The 16,779-nt window shown below is 43.9% G+C and overlaps 1 pseudogene; it reads left to right on the top strand.

The window, feature by feature from the left end:
• Nucleotides 1-5,566: 5,566 nt before the first annotated feature.
• LOC124727687 lies at nucleotides 5,567-5,684 on the top strand (annotated as a pseudogene).
• The last annotated feature ends 11,095 nt before the right edge of the window (nucleotides 5,685-16,779 follow it).

The following is a 16,779-nucleotide window of genomic DNA, read 5'->3' as shown; positions in this document are numbered from 1 at the left end:
ACCAGTCGTTTGGCCAGTGAGCTTACAAATATAAAAGCTGAAATTAATTAAGAAGTAGAAATCCAGGCTTCTGATTTGAAGCAAATGCATGAAAAGGACTTACAGTAGCTTAATAGTTAGGTCGAGAGGAGATCTTCTCAAGTATAAATAAACGTAAACGGTCCTCAGATCATGAAAAACGAACAGTGGCAGAGGTGGTTAAATGGGTGGCTAATGGAAGTAAAGAAATGGTACAAAATGTACTTGAGAATGCCTTATAAGACGAACAAAAAGACATACAACGAAGGAGTTATCACAATTGGGGGGAAACTAGTAGATATGATGTGCATGTACAGACAAACGAATAATTACTATTTAAAAAAACTTGGATGATTCATTCAAGAGGAGGAGCTTCACAAATTGAGCCCTTATGTAATTACTTGGCATTGACTGATAAAGTTGTTGAATGTCCTCCTGAGGAATCTCGTGCCAAATTATCTCCATTTGGTGCGTCAAATCCTCAAAATCCCGAGACGGTTGGAAGGCCCTACCTGTAATGCACCAAACGTTCCCAGCGCGGTCCAAGGCGCCCCAGACTCGTCTTCGATGGTCATCGCTGCACAGTTAGAAGCGGGACTCTTGGTTCAAAACTACTCCAGTCACCGAGATTCTAGGCCAAAGACTGTGTGTGAAGATGCGCTGGGCTGCAGTGGGATATCAACCTGGGTGTCTCCTGCCATATGGCCCAACACTCAGGAATGAATCTCTGGGGCGCCATTTCTTCTCAAAGCAGAACCTCTTTGGTTGTCATCCGTGACACCCTTACTGCACCGTGGTACGTCGAAGATACTCTGGGCCCTGTTTTGTTGCCCTTCATGGAAAGCTATTCTGCGCTTACATTTCAGCAAGACAACGCTCACGCGCACACGGCGTTGGCCAGCAAGGTCATCGGATTTCTCCCCAATTGAGAACGTTTGAGTTATTATGGGCAGAGCCCTTCTACCATCTCTTGATTCTGACGCTCTAAAGTGGCAATTATTGCGATATTCCTCAGGAGGGCACCCCAGAATTCTGGCGGTCAGTACCAACCCGAACAACTGCCTGCATAACGGCCAGAGGTGGACCAACGCGTTATTGACTCTCTCAATTTGTGAAACTCTTTCCCTTGAATAAAATAATTCATTTCTCTGAAATTTTAACTATTTTTCTGTACTCGTACATCTCATCTATCGATTTTCATCCCATACGGACACTTTTTTCGTGGTGCGTTCTTTTATTTTATCTTAGAGCGTATACGAAAACTCGAACAGAACGTCAATGCTGTCAAATCTGACTGAAGAATAAATATGAACCTACTAAAACTAATGCTGACAGTGAAAAATGTATAAAGTTTGGAAGGAATGTTTCTGATCGTCTGAATGATGGAGATTTTAATGTAAATCAGCTTATTTATCAACTGAGACAGTAGAAATCATTGTGTGACCATGACAGTTCGTTGAGTAATGTAAAAAAGGATGTTAATGTATGTACTAACAGTGTTGAATGTAATTTCGCCAATGAGTGGTCTCAGTTGGTTTCTGTATCTAACAGAAAATTTTTACGATTTTATCCGTCTGTTGATGCACATCCTAAAGAGTTCTGGAATTATTTTCAAAATGTTTTGTGCAGATTATGGATTGATCGACAAAACTACGATTTTATTATGTCAGTGTTTCTGGGAGAAGCTAGGACGTGAGAAGTGGCTCTTACTGAGCAATATAATTCTTTACAAAATTTAAGCAAGGGATTTCGTAACAATACTGCTGTCGGAAAAAGCACATTAAGCTGAAAAGCAAAATCCCACAGTAGAAAGTGTAGAGATTTGCTGTAAAGTTGGTCATAAACTAGTCGTACTTCAGTAGTAATTAAAACCAGAACAAACTGTAATGGTGTTGCCTGGAAAATTGTCTATTTCTCCTCCGAAAGATCACACCGGAGAGACCGTAAATTATTTAGGAAAAGTTAATGCAGGAAGAGGGAGCTGGCTGGCACAAATTTTGGGTGCCCGGATTAAGTGGGAAGCACGCAAAATGTAATTGTAAACAGAATGTGCTTGGCGCTCACCATTGCATTGTGATTACGATCTGCACACCGGACAGCAGGTGGGGTTGGGAGTTGAGGGTGATGCAGAATATGAGAAGCTAGCGCTCACTGAGAAGTTTCTAGCATTTGCAGAAAGGGGATAAGTGTACTGAATGCGCGAGCTACACGTTTGAACGTCATAACAACGAGGTATTGGAATATGAAAGTAATGTATGTGGAGATACAAGTGAGCTAAACAAGTCTGGTAAAGTTAAATGACACATATTGAATGTCGGCTTAGAAGAATTTTTGAATATAATGGAGCAAATAATCACTGAACCACAGATATTATTATAAAATGATTATATTGCATATAATAAAGACTCAGATAAACAGCAAAGTGGGCACTGTGAATTTGACGAAGAACCTTGGTGGGAGAAAGGAGGGAGCGCAAATACGAAAGGAAGGGAAGGTACTGATGAAGCGTTGGCGACAATAAAGGAAGCTTTATATGTATTGGAGGAAAATGCGCAGAAAGAGGATGTTGGTAATGGGTGTCGGTTATTATGTGGACATGTGGAGTAGGATAAGTTTGAAGATGGATATGTGGAGATCAACGAGGACAAGAATAATTTACTGAAGTATTTTGATTTGTCATTAGTGGACAGGTTGACCAATGAAAACAGAAAGAGAGATGAAAACAATCTTGTAGCTGTATGTACAATCTTTAGAAACAGAGAAGTTGCTGAGAGAATGGAAATTGTGTGCCTGTTATTGGAAGAATTTGAAGTTAATATTAATGAAGGGGAGAAGACTGTACAGCCAGTCATTAATTCGCTGAGACATGGTGAAATAGTGCAGTGTCTTTGTGCTGTTAGTCATAATTGTTAGTTGCTTTATCTGCTTCTTTATAAAGGGAAATTAGATTTTAATGAGGACTTCGTTATTTTAGAGCTTTATGGAAGGAAATTAATTGAACTATCTTCGGAAACAAAGGGAATGGTATTGGCGGAAAGGAATAGTACTCCCATTATACATAGCAGGAAAAGGAAGTATTTGAAGGTATAATCTACATGGCGAGAAAGTGGATGCAGAGGAATTACTGGCAATCCAAAAGAGAATAGAGGGAAAACTGGAAGACTTTCATGAATTGGAAAGAGCTAGATGTAAGAACGTCACAGGGCATTAGACTCTTTGCAATGCTAGGTCATTGGCAATTACTAGGTACACGAGTTATTGGCAGTATTACTTAACTTCCTTTCCTGCGGTAAGTCTTCCCACTCTGTCATGTGGTCGTCTTCAACGTTCTTCACTGTCAGGAATGTTTCATCGAGAAAGGAGCTGCTTAGAATGGTACATATAGACGTGGAATAAAATGTTAATGAATCCTGAAGGGGGTACGTAACAACTGTGTTTCCTGGAAAACGTAATTCTTGTTGCAGAGAGGTGTAAATTTTGTAATAAACATGTGGTGGTTTTGAAGTAGTGGCCTAAATATTTCAGAATGTGAGTTGAAAAGAAGTAGCAAGCAGGTAGAAGGTATATGAAGACGAGGTTTTTGGAGGGTGTAACCAGATATTTTTGAGGAGGAAGATGTAGTGATTTAGGAGAAAATTAATTTGTTTTACGAAGTATGAGAGTAGGATTAAGTTAGTAGAAGAAGATGGGGACTTTTTGTAGAAATGTTGGAATGGACGCAAAGAGGTTTTAAACAGGTTTATGTGAGCAGCCTGAACTTATGAGACAGTGACAGTTAATAGAATGACACTAAAAGCTCATTAAATAGTACCTCGATACTTGTACATTTCATGTATTCTTATTCTAGGTCAAAGTTTAAAATTTTTGTGTTGGAAAGGCACTGTTGTTAGATAATTATACCCAAGACTGCGTATATAACTTAAGAAATAGGAATTCGTAACCGATGGAAACTCTATGATGTCTCAGTTTTTGAAAAGAATGATTTTCCTAGATGCAATTTTTTGGTAAAAGTGAATGAACAAATGTAAAGCAAATACTTTGAACTAGTTAAGAAAGTGTAGAAATGCTTCGATTAGCAAACTAAATGTTACTAAAAATATGGTTATTTTCACATTGAGAATAGTACCTTTTAAGTAACTTCAAATTTTCTTCCACTTCAGAGCACTAGTTACTGAGGTTCTCCGTTAATTTAATTTCATTGAAAAAAAAGAACAAAATATTAAATAAGCTAATAAATTATGTACAACGAAAGAGAAAGTTTGGACAAAATATATATATTAGCATTTGCCGTGCACGAAGATTTAATATACATTTTTACACGCAACTCTATTTACAGGAAAAAAAACTATTGGTGACAGAAGCATAGGCTGTATGGGAACTTCTTGTGCACCACAACATTAAGGTGCCATAACAACGCAAAGAAAAGTGTTTTACTAACATAAGGACCATAAAAACTCTCTAATATATGGTAGGACTGGAATTGCATGTATCTCGTAAAAGACTCTCGCCACAGCGAAATAGTATCCAGGAAAAGTATAGAGGAACTGGAAGTTTAGTCATTCAAATTATGTGGATGCTCACTGTAGCGAAAAGATAACTGAAAAAGTTTAATAAAGGTTATGTTGAGCACTTTAAATAAAAAATATAGACGACATTTTGAAAACAAAAGTTAAAAATTTTGACAGACAGGGTGATTTAGCTGTCCCTACCTATGGGTTTTATGCAACCTACAATTCCTTCAAAAATCGTGCAAGAAAGCAGCGTATTCTCTCGCTCACTAGGTGCAAACTGTTATTCCTACAGAAAAAAATGAACAGGACCTTTTCGTAGGAAGTGTAATGTTGTCAAATTTTGTACTGGGATACGTTTTCGCTGGAAACCACTGTTTTCGAGATTATTCAAGAGAAACGCGTTTAAAGGTAACAGTTTCACTTATCTTTTGGGTGATTCGAAAACTGCAGACTCTGCCGAAAAAGTATCCAGTATAAAAATTAACTACACTACATATCCTACATGAAGGTCCGGTTCATTTTGTCTGTAGGACGAATAGTCAGTGTGTGTGTGTGTGTGTGTGTGTGTGTGTGTGTGTGTGTGTCTGTGTGTGTATGTGTGTGTGATACTTCAAGGCGCTGTGAGTTATTTATATATATACATACACTGTACATACAGTGTATATATACGTACACTGGATGAACCACCAGAACTGCACTGACAAACTATCAGCGGTGATAGGTATGGACAAAAAAAATCTGAGAATGGGGGCACTAAAGCACATACCTTAAGAGCTATCAGCACTTGTTCCTCGCTGCTGTGAAATGTAGCTCTTCTACTGAACAAGTACTCATAGCCCTTAAAGTATGGAATTTAGACCCCAAGTTTACTGGACTTTTTTCTTGTTTTGGTCCTTACTAGCTCCTTCCAAATATAGATGGCAAGGAGACAGCGGTAGATGAGATGTGTTACACAGTACTGAAGATGAACAAGTGTTCATAGCTCTTAAGATAAGGATTTTAGAGTCCCATATTTTTTCCTTATTTTGGTCCATACTGGCAACGGCCTTGCCGCAGTGGTTACACCGGTTCCCGTGAGATCACTGAAGTTAAGCGCTGTCGGGCGTGGTCGGCACTTGGATGGGTGACCATCTAGGCCACCATGCGCTGTTGCTATTTTTCGGGGTACACTCAGCCTCGTGATGCCAATTGAGGAGCTACTCGACTGAATAGTAGCGGCTTCAGTCAAGAATACCATCATAACGACCGGGAGAGCGGTGTGTTGACCCCACACCCCTCCTAACCGCATCCTCCTCTGAGGATGACACGGCGGTCGGATGGTCCCGGTAGGCCACTCGTGGTCTGACGTGCTTTTGGTCCATACTAGGAAGATAGGTTTTCAGTGTGAGGTTTACACTACTTGCACGAGATGTCTGCCTCGACGTTAGATGGCCTGGGTGGCGCAGGCAGGCTTGAAGAAAGGAGACACAGACCGTCTCGTAGCAATAGGTATTCGGACGGGCCACTGAGACCGATGGAACTCATGCTGGCAGATTGCTCAGTGATGGCCGAAAGGAGCTGTGGTCAACGTGATATTTAACTAAGTTATCGATTCCACGAGTGAACTTGTGTTGACTTCTAACGGTGTGTACTTTATAGTGAGAAGTGTGTCTGCCCGCCATATTAGAGCTTGTGTCTGAACCCTTGGCGCTCTGCGGAAGTAACAGTTCAGTGCTACCAACTGAGCTCTGCTTTGTCTTCATGCTATTCTGTACCAGAGTTAAGACAGAAGATATGTGTGGCATGCAGAGACTAGTCCTCTGCTTTGACTTCACCGTGGCTTCGTGATGAATGGAGATCAAGTTTGCTGGAGTTATTTAACATTGGCTTCGTGATTCGATCATTCATAATGATCATCTGCCATTGCAATCTTATACAACTAGAAGTGTGACGTTTGCTCATTCCAGGAACATTTCAGCGCCGCTTCTTGTGGGTCTTTGTTTTTAATAATATGAACAAAGCGTGTTACGTTTAGCATGATTAATTTTGTTGATAGGTTGTTCTCCTTTAATAACTGTTGTATTAAATGTTTGTTTTCCAGTTAATATCTAGTTGAAGAAACAGATTCTCACTACTTAGGTTAGTTTCAAAAACTGTGTAGTCGTGCTTAAGTAGGTCTCCATTGCACGATCGTTAATGTAAAGATTTGAACGATGTTGCTACTATATTTCTTGTTCCATTTTACTTAAATTCTTTTGTATTATCTTCATTTCTTTGTTAAGGGTTTCAACCTTTACTTATTTGCAACAGAACTTTTTCTTGAATAATGAAGGTTGCCTCGACTATTGGGGTGAGGTTTTATGTAATGGCTTTTGGAAGAAAGTGAATTGCCCTTGCTTGTTGTAAAGGAGTGTTCAAGAAATACTATGTATCCATGTGGGCAAGTTTCTACCGACTCATAGTAATGACTGAGCCGTGGCTGGTTAGCGTCATGCCTTGTTTTTTATCATTGGTTGCAGTTCAGTGGTATCTTATTCCTTCTTCGGTTACCACCATAACGTTGCTGTGTTCTCTTCGTGAGTGGCAGCAGCAGCATGTATCGGTACTAGTACTGCTGTACTATCTTTGATGTGGCGGATGTATTTTCCGGGTGTGCTGTGTACCAATTGGTCTGTTGGGGCAGAGCAGCAGGAAAGTTTCTGTGGCGCGCAGTCAGGCCGGAGCCGCTGGCGGTGTGCACGCGTGGTTGGAGTTGTGAGGCGCTTCTTGCTACGAAGTTCGTCGCCCACCGATCCTGGACACTAAAGTTCAGTGCTCACTTAACCTACTATCAAGCCTCAACTGCCTGCTATCACATCTATTCGTTTGATCCTGGTTTTCGCTCTCTGGGAGATTCCTGTGAGCAACAATGTGTGTGCATTGAAGTCAGCTAAAATTGCAGCTGTCTTCCTGTATTGTGTTTAACTTGATTTCATTCACTCCTTCATTAATGAAGTATACAAGCGGTATCCTATGCCTTGTGAACGTTGACGTTGTGGTTACCTGTCCTGGCTGTTGACGTAGTTTTCGGCAGTGTATTTTCCTCGTCATGATGGTGCTGTCCAGCACGGCTTGTAGTTCGATAGCTGAAATGTTGTTGATAGCTTTTGGCGGTTATTCTGATTTGGCTGGATTGGGCACCTTGTGCTATTGACACCTGGTTGTCGTTTCGCTGGTCGGGTGGAGCAGAGCTGATCTTGTTGGTGGGTTCGTCGGCTGCCTTTCAGTTGGGTTGCCTTCCGATTAAGGATTTGTCAGTATGGCTGCCTGTCTCACCTAAACGTGTGTTAATGTTATATTCTCAGGCCGATACTTCAAATCTTGTGTTTTCTGTAGCGATTTCCGTTGTAATCTTATGTACTCTGTGTGGCTTGAGCAGAGATTTAGCTTATTAATATTGCAAGTCTTTTCTTCTTAGGCCTTAAGCCATAAGAAAAATGGTTTCTTTTTCGGTATGTGGCTTTCAGCCGAGTTTCAGCCCATCAGAATCAAAATTGCAAATTCATTATGCCTAGTCCTTAAGCCATAAATTTGTTTCTAGTTGGTATGTGGCCTTCATCCGAGTTTTCAGACTTTTCAGATCAAAAGTTGAAAAATTTGGTCTGGGTCTTAAGCCTTAAGAGATATTTTCTAGTTTGTAGCCCTGCAGGATTAGCCTAGCGGTTTAAGGCGCTGCAGTTATGGACTGTGCAACTGATCCCGGCGGAGGTTCGAGTCCTCCCTCGGGCATAGGTGTGTGTGTTTGGTCTTCAGATAATTTAGGTTCAGTAGGGTGTAAGCTTAGGGACTGATGACCTTAGCAATTAAGTCCCATAAGATTTCACACACATTATTATATATCAAGTGGCCTTCAGCCGAGTTTTCCAGCTTAAAAGATTATAAATTTCTTGGTCTGGGCCTTAAGCCATGAGATTCTTTCGGTTTCGTATGTGTCCTTCAGTCGAGAGTTATGTGGAGCATTTTAGGATAAAGCCTTCAGCCTATTTTAGTTAGAATTTAGAAGTTCTTCGCTTTAGACCTTAAGGTGTAAAATTGTTTTCAGCATGGTGTGGAGCCTTCAGCCGAGTTTTAATCTCTCTTAAATTAAAAATTACAAATCCTTGTCCTGCCCTTAAGTCATAAGGTTGTTACTCTTTAGTATGAGGCCTTCAGCCGATTTTTACACGAAATATGTTAAGATAAGGCCTTCAGCCTTTTCAAATTGAAAGCTCTTCTTCCTAGGCCTCAAGCCATTAAATTTTTTTTGTTGATATGCGGCCTTGAGCGGAGTTTTCAGCCTGTTTAGATTAAACTTAGAAAATCTTTGTCTCAGCCTTAAGCCGTAACACTGTTCTTGATTAATGTGAGGCCTTCAGCCGAGTTAGGGGGAAAATTTAAGCTAAGGCTTTCAGCTTATTTATCTTGAAGATAACTTTTTTTTTCTAAAGAAGTGAAACCTCCAGATCAACTCCGGTACATCAGTTCCTTGCTTAGGCCTTGTGCCTTGTGCTTTTTGCCTTGTGCCTTTCGTTAAACCCTTGAGAGTTTTGATTCTTCCTTGTGTTTGTGTGTTTTAAGAAATAAAGTTTGTATGTTGAGTGCAACTGACAGTAACTTATTTTGGCACATTTCCACAAATGTAACCTCGGCCGCTCTGTCCTGCTGGCTTCGGGGTTTCAATGACATTAAGCATTTTCCTTTGATAATGAAGTAATGTTGAAAAGCTCAAGACGTACTGGAATGATAAAAATATGGTCAAGACTTCTCAAAGCGTTTAAGTGTAATTGTCATTTCGATGCTGGTCCCTCGGCTGGTTGGCGATGTTGTAATCGACCAACATCATGATGGTTTTCTGTGTTGTATAAGCGGGTTTCCCGTGACGCAACTGTTTTTGGACGGCTCCTGCCTGTCAACTTCCATGCCCCGTGACAGCTTCATTATTTTCTTCAGTCGCACCAAAAAAATAGAGGCAGCGCGAGAGAAGGATGACTTCAGTGTAGTTGGAGATCATTGGAGCAAAAATTGTAGAGGGAGGCCCATCGGATGACTGCAGTAGGCAGGTTCAAATGGATGTAGCATGTAGCTGGTATTTGGAAATGAAGACGTATGCAGACGTTAATGCAGTATGGTAAGTGTGCCGTGGCGGCGGTATTCCCGATCGATTCTCGATCGTTGGGCCTCCGAGTGGTGTTTCTTTCTCTGGCCGAGCAGTCACGTATGGGCGCGAGCGGCGCGAGCGGCGCGAGCATTGCCTTTTTCATCGGACGGTGGGTCCCGCCGCGCTGTTGCTGGTCGAGGCTGGTGTTACTTGCTGCCCTGTCTGACTGCACCTTGCTGAGGTCTGGGTGACGATACTCGTGCTGGATCATCTTTCTCGCGGCGATTTCCCTGGACCGCGCCTTGACAGGAGCTTCTGGCTGTGCTGCTCCCGGATATATTTTACAGGGGAGTACTTTTCCGTCCTCGGAAGTTTGGTGCTGTTTGTGTGATACAGCGTGCTATGGATAAGAAGATTATCTTCGTTGTTATGATTGTGTAGGAAACGTGGGCAAACCCCAGTGTTCGTGTTCCTTGGTATTCTGTGGGGTGACGTACCTTACTTAGTGTGCTTTTTTTTGGCATTCTATTGTGCCATTGCAGAACTTTGTTTAACCTTTTCCCTCCTTACTCTTCTGCAAAGTGCCTTTGGATCCTGTGGCCTGTAATTTCGCTTGTGTCAAGTTCTGGGGTTTAGGGTGATAACTGATTAAATTATGTTTGGGAATTTATGGGATTCTGTGTGTTTGTCTGGGGTTTTTGCTGGCCTGTGCCCGTACGATTTCCCGTTTCCTCGCCCGGGCGTCGTACGTAAAGTTTAAGGTGAGTGAATTTTGGTAGTTCCCGTCCAGTGGTTCGGTGGGCCTCGTGACGAATTCTTTTTTTATTTTATTTTATTATATTTTTCCACCCTGCCTGTCTTATCTCCCTGGTTTAAGGTTCGCACCTCTGAGCCCGTGCGCAAGTGTGTATGTGGGCGACGGGGATCTTTTCCTGCCTTGTTTACCGTTTCTTGACGACTTCTCTACATAGACTGCCGAATCTGTAATTTGGTCTATGCCATGTTATAGTTGCTTCAAGTTGGTTCGCACACTCCCCTTGTTAATGACATCTGCGAACCTATGAGATTGAATAATGTTTTGAACCATTGTAAGCTGTCGCCGTGTGTGTTAAATTTTAACTTGTATTTGAGTTTTGGTGTAACTGTTCTTTGTTAACTGAGCTGATTTTATCTTGCCTACTGCTGTGATGGCAGAAATTAAATTTAACCATCATTAATTTAATCTTATCTGTGAAGCCACATTTGTGGAGACTTGTTATTTAAATTTCATTGTCTTCCCAGTTTACCCCTTGGCTACTGTATTAAAAGTGTTTGCCGTTTTGATTAATGGCAGCTGCTTGCCTTAAAAAACTAAAGCTGATTTTGAAACATTGATAATTAGTGTATCTATTCACGCTAATAAGGCCACCCTGTTGAAAGAAAAATTTTGGTGCTACTATTTGTTTCCATCTTGTTCCCCTTCCACGGCTCACTGATAGCAGAGCCATCTCCTCCATTGGGTTAGCCTTTGCCCTTTATATATTTAACGTTATTTTAGTGTTAAATTGTGTTGTGTATAGTTTTTTTTTATTAATTGGTTCTGTTTTATTTTGTTTAGCTGCCATGATGTCGCTAGGGAGTGTCGGGCGTACAGTATTTGAAGAGGGAGCAGCTCGTTCACGAATTACAGGTTCGTGAGCGCCCTGTCGATGGGACAGTGCCCAAGTTAGCGGCGCGGTGCGCGCGAGTATTGGCGCTCCTGTACGCGTCCGCCCTGAGGACTTTCCGCTAGTCAGTGAGTCGCTTGCACATATATCTCTTAGCTTGTGCAGTTTGGAGCCAACCGTAATCCTATTTGCGTCAGACTTATCTACGCGTCACCAAGTGGCACGTTTGCAAGCCCACCTGTTTCATAATGCCATTATTTGTCTGATTTGCAGTCGTTGGCTTTGATTAAAGATTTTACTCAATTTAGTGAACTTTCCGCGTTGGTGCAATCGCTGCGAACGCGTTTGTTGAAGTTGGCTTTGGACGCGGACGAGTTACTTGCGGAAAGTAGTCAGGAGCGCGGAATCGGCGATAGGTTGCACACTCTCACTGATAGTCAGACATCTGCGCTTTGAGAGTTTTTCCCGTTTACCACATCGTTTGACTGCCTTACTGCACAAGTTCCACGTTTTGGTGGTGGATTCCTTGCAAGAGATAAAGGCGTTTCTGTGGCTTTTGGTTCAGCTGTCAGTTCATGCTGATGCATTATGTATTGATCACTCCATTATTTTGTCTGTGTTGTGCCCCCTGGTTAGATGTCGTTTAGCATCTATGTTGCCAGAGGCACTGCGGGGTTTACCGTGCTTGAGCGCATTCTAAAGGACTTGTTGTCTGCGCATATCTTCTATCAATTGCTCCATGAATAGTTTTGGAAGGTGCACGGGCAATATGAAACATTAGCCCAGTATTTTGAGCGTGTCCGTACTGCATTCTCTGCTCTCGATGTTGCCATGACTGAGGAAGAAGTGGTGACCATGCTTCTTGATGGGATGCGACCTCAGGACAGAGTTGCTTTGGTTTTACTGCAGCGTCCCAATACTTACCAACAGTTTTTTGAGCTTATTTTGCCTACTGATTTCCTTACTTTCATCGACACGCAACGTCAGTTGGAGAGATTGTCGGCGCAATCGTCTGGTATGAGATCTGAACCTCAACCTTTGACCTTGGAGGGTAGTAAGCGCCACTGTTTCCGTTGTGCTTCTGACAGGCATTTGGTTAGTAATTGTCCTCTGCAGCCCGATGGCCCGAACCCCCTGCAAGATGCCTTGGTCAACAGGAGGCGGCGTTGTTGTCGTTGTGGCTCGACCCAGAATCTAGTCGTAGACTGTGCCTTGCAGCACCATCCTCGTGCTCCTAGATGACGCCAGGACCGGCGGGGGAGGGCTCACAAGCATAAGCGTAAGCAGAGTTGGCATCTTAATGGTAACTCTGTGTTTGTTCCTAAAATCCCTCCCCTTCCATACGTGTGTGCTAGGATTGGCCAGGAGCCCGTTTGCGCGTTTTTAGATTCCGGGTGCCAAGTATCCATTATTGACAGGCAATGGTACAACGAGTTTAAGCATTTGTACAGATTTTCTCTTCCCCGCCCGTACGATGATGTCGTTTAGCTGATGGTCGTGTGTTGCCTATTTTCGGTGTGGTGCGCGGGAGCATTTCGATTAATGGCTTCTCGTGGCCCTGCTCTTTTATTGTGGCAGATAAGCTTAGCACTGCTTTAATAATGGCTTGTGATTTTATTCAGCATACCAGGCTCGTGTTTGATTACTCGGGGGGCAATTTTTATTTTAAGCTTCGCCCCGAGGTTTGTATTGGGTTTTGTTCTTGTAATCGGCAGTACGGTTTGCATAATGTCGTTAGTGAGGAAGGTGGCGTGGATCTGGCTCACTGCCGAAGAAGCTCTCCAGGTTGGGCGCCTAGTTGGCAAGTTTCCCTACGTTCTTACTGATCGGCATATTAAATTCAGCTAACTGATGACAATCCCATTCGGTGTGCTCCATATCGCATGTCGCCGCCTAAGATGCGTGTCCTTAGGGGTAAAATCCAGCAGATGCTGCAGGAGGGTGTTATTCGACCATCTACTTCCCCTCATGCATTTTTTGTCCCGAAAGCGAACAGCACTGATATTAGGCCTGTAGCGGATTCTTGCATAACAGTTTTTGTTGGTTCCAAGACGCTACCGTATTTTCGATCCTGGATTTGAATCAGGCGTATTATCAGACCTCCCTTGCTGCGTCATATAAGCGTGTTACGGCCTTTTGTACGTACTAGAACCTTTTAGAGTTCAATCGTGTCCCCTTCGGTTTAGCTACTGGCGCTGCCGTGTTGTCCCGATCGCTAGATAATGTTCTTCACGACCTCAAGTTTAAATGTGTTTACAACTATTTGGATGTTCTTATGGTTTTCAGTCAGTCATTTTCTCAACATCTTCAGCATCTAGAGGAAGTATTTTACAGATTAAGGTTCGGGTCTCACGGTTAGACCATCCAAAAGCACCTTATGTCGCCCTAGTATTTCTTTTCTGGGCCATGTTGTCTTGGCTTTTGGGGTTGGTATTGATCATGAGAGAACCAAAGCTATTAGGGACTCAACCCCCGCCCTCGCCCCCCCACCCCTGTCCCATGATCGTCGTGGTGTGGCCAGATTTATTGGCATAGTCAATTTTTTTCGTAAGCACATTCCTAACTTTGCTCAACTTGCCACACCCCCCCCCCCCCCCCCCCCTTCAGCGTCTTCATAAAGGAACTCAGCCTTTGTGTGGGGAGCGCAACAGCAGCAGGCCTTTCAGGCTCTAAAGTCCGCCTTGGCTAATCCTCCTGTTCTCGCTATTCTTGATTTTAACCACACCTTTATCATGCAGACGCCAACCCACGCAGGGTTGGCTGCCGTCCTATTGCAGGAACAGGAGGGAAGAAGACGCCCTATCGCTTATGCCTCTCGGCGCCTAACTGAAGCGGAAAGTAATTATTCCATTTACGAGTGTGAAGCCTTGGCTGTGTTGTTTGCGGTGGAGAAATTTCTTTTCTTTTTGGAGCACCGCGAGTTTATTTTAGAAACTGACAACCAGGCTCTGAGTTGGGTGTTGGCCCGCTCCCGTAAGACTGGTCGTATTGCCAGGTGGGTGGTGTGGCTGTCGGTTTTCCGCTTCCAAGTCCGACATATAAGGGGTGCTGATAATGAGATTGCGGACGCCTTGAGTCGCTTGTTTACTGAGCAAGAGTTCGGCCAGTGTCAACCTAGTTATGGGTTTTGTACTGCTCTCATTGAAATGCCCGGTCTGTTTGGTGATTTGGACGGCGAACAGAGGAGAGACCCGCATTGTGGTGACATTTATGAGCAACTTCAGCAAGTCTTCTGGTAAATCTTCCGGGAGTCAGTCGGCAAGACTCACCGGAGGAGAAATACCCATCTGAAGATGTCCACCGCAGCTCTGGACGAAACGTTAGGAGCTGAAGAGTTTCATGGACCACGACCTTACATCCCGTAAGGTTTACCAGAAGATATGCCATCCGGTCGTGAAAGCTTTCATACTATGAACTTCAGCAAGGTCAGGTTGTTCGTGGTTTTACTCTGGGTGACCGCGTACTTTGTAAGCAGGACCGTGATGGTCGCTATTTAATGATATGTCTCCCTGGAGTCTTGGTTCCCATGGTGGTTAAATATTTTCACGATTCTGCGTTGGGAGGGCATCTGGGTATATACAAAACTCTGGCCAAGGTACGCGAGAAGTTTTATTGGCCTCACTTGTATTGTGATGTTGGTGCTTACGTCAACAATTGTTATGAGTGTAAGACGGCTAAACCTGTTTCGGGTCCGCGTAGGGGTTTGTTGCATTCTGTGTGTGAAGAATGTCCCCTGGATCGAGTCTTTGTGCATTATATAGGCCCCCTGCCACGCACCAGGAGGGGTAATAAGTACGTATTTGTTGCCGTCGATGCAATTTTCCGCTATGTGTAGTTGTTCCCCACTCGCGGAGTTACTGCTTTGATTGCCATACAGCACCTTACTCAGGTCATGTCGTCGTTTGGTCTGCCCAAAAGTCTGGTAACGGATAATGTTCCGGCGTTCGTATCCAATAATTTTAAGACCTTTTGCTTTAATCAGGGGATCAGAAGTATTACTACCAGCCCTTATCACCGGCGGCCTTCCTTTGCCGAAAGAGTGATTCGTAATCTTAAGTCTGCTTTATGGCCGGCCGCGGTGATCGTGCGGTTCTAGGCGCTCCAGTCCGGAGCCGCGCTGCTGCTACGGTCGCGGGTTCGAATCCTGCCTCGGGCATGGATGTGCGTGATGTCCTTAGGTTAGTTAGTTTTAATTAGTTCTAAGTTCTAGGGGACTGATGACCACAGCAGTTGAGTCCCATAGTGCTCAGAGCCATTTGCATTTTTCTGCTTTATGTATTTACCATGCGCGTGCCCTCTCCAAGTGGGACAAGACCTTGCAGTGGATTAATCAGGTGTATAATACAGCGAATCGTGAATCCACTGGAACCATGACTAATAGCTTGATGTTTGCTTATCAGGTGAATTCCCCAACTTGTGGAGGATAAATGATTTATTGCCTGACCAGCTAACTCCGGCCATTCTCCAGGAGAGTTGGCACAGGACAACAATAATATTCTCGCTGCTCATCAGATGAAGGCCCCTAAATATAATCGACGCAGGTGCCCTACCACACTAAGATAGGTGACCTGCATTTGGTCCGCACCTAGCCCCAATCAGGGTCGTCGCAAGAAAAAAAGAAGTTCCGCCCGCATTTTAGTGGGCCGTGTGGTAGGATACCAGGTCCAGTTACCTTTCACGTTAAGGACGTGTCATCTGGGAGACTCTCCCGTGTTCACCTTTCCCAGTTCAAATGTGTTTCTAATACGAGGTGGCCCCCCTTCTAGACCCCCGCCCCCCCACGCAGTGTTTAGCTTGAGGGAGGGGAGATTGTGCCGTGGAGGCGGTATTCCAAATCGTTCCCGATCGTTGGGCCTCCGAGTGGTGTTTCTTTCTCTGTTCCGGGGCGCCTCCTGGCGGCGGGTGGCGCTGCCTCTGCCCGGTGCTGTGCGCCCGAGCAGTCACGTATGGGCGCGAGCGGCGCGAGCATTGGCTTTTGCGTCAGACGATGGGTCCCGCCGCGCTGTCTGTGGCCGGGGCTGGTGTTACCTGCTGCTCTCCGGGTCGGTGGTTGGAGTCGTCGCCTGATTACCAGCTTTCTTGCCCTGCCTGACAGCGCCTTGCTGAGGTCTGGGTGACGATACTCGTGCTGGATGATCTTCCTCGCGGCGATTTCCCTGGACCGCGCCTTGGCAGGAGCTTCTGGCTGTGCTGCTCCCGGATATCTTTTACAGGGGAGTACTTTTCCGTCCTCGGAAGTTTGGTGCTGTTTGTGTGTTACAGCGTGCTATGGATAAGATTATCTTCGTTGTTATGTGTAGGAAACGTGGGCAAAACCCAGTCATCGTGTTTCTTGGCATTCTGTGGGCTGATGTACCTTACTTACAAGGGAACCTCCCCATCGCACCCCCCTTAGATTTAGTTATAAGTTGGCACAGTGGATAGGCCTTGAAAAACTGAACACAGATCAATTGAGAAAACAGGAAGAAGTTGTGTGGAACTGTGAAAAAATAAGCAAAATATACAAACT

This window comes from Schistocerca piceifrons, chromosome 1, assembly GCF_021461385.2.
Source record: "Schistocerca piceifrons isolate TAMUIC-IGC-003096 chromosome 1, iqSchPice1.1, whole genome shotgun sequence".
NCBI classification, from domain to species: domain Eukaryota; kingdom Metazoa; phylum Arthropoda; class Insecta; order Orthoptera; family Acrididae; genus Schistocerca; species Schistocerca piceifrons.
Note: the sequence above shows the minus strand (reverse complement) of the source record. Positions and strands in the feature narration are given on the sequence as shown.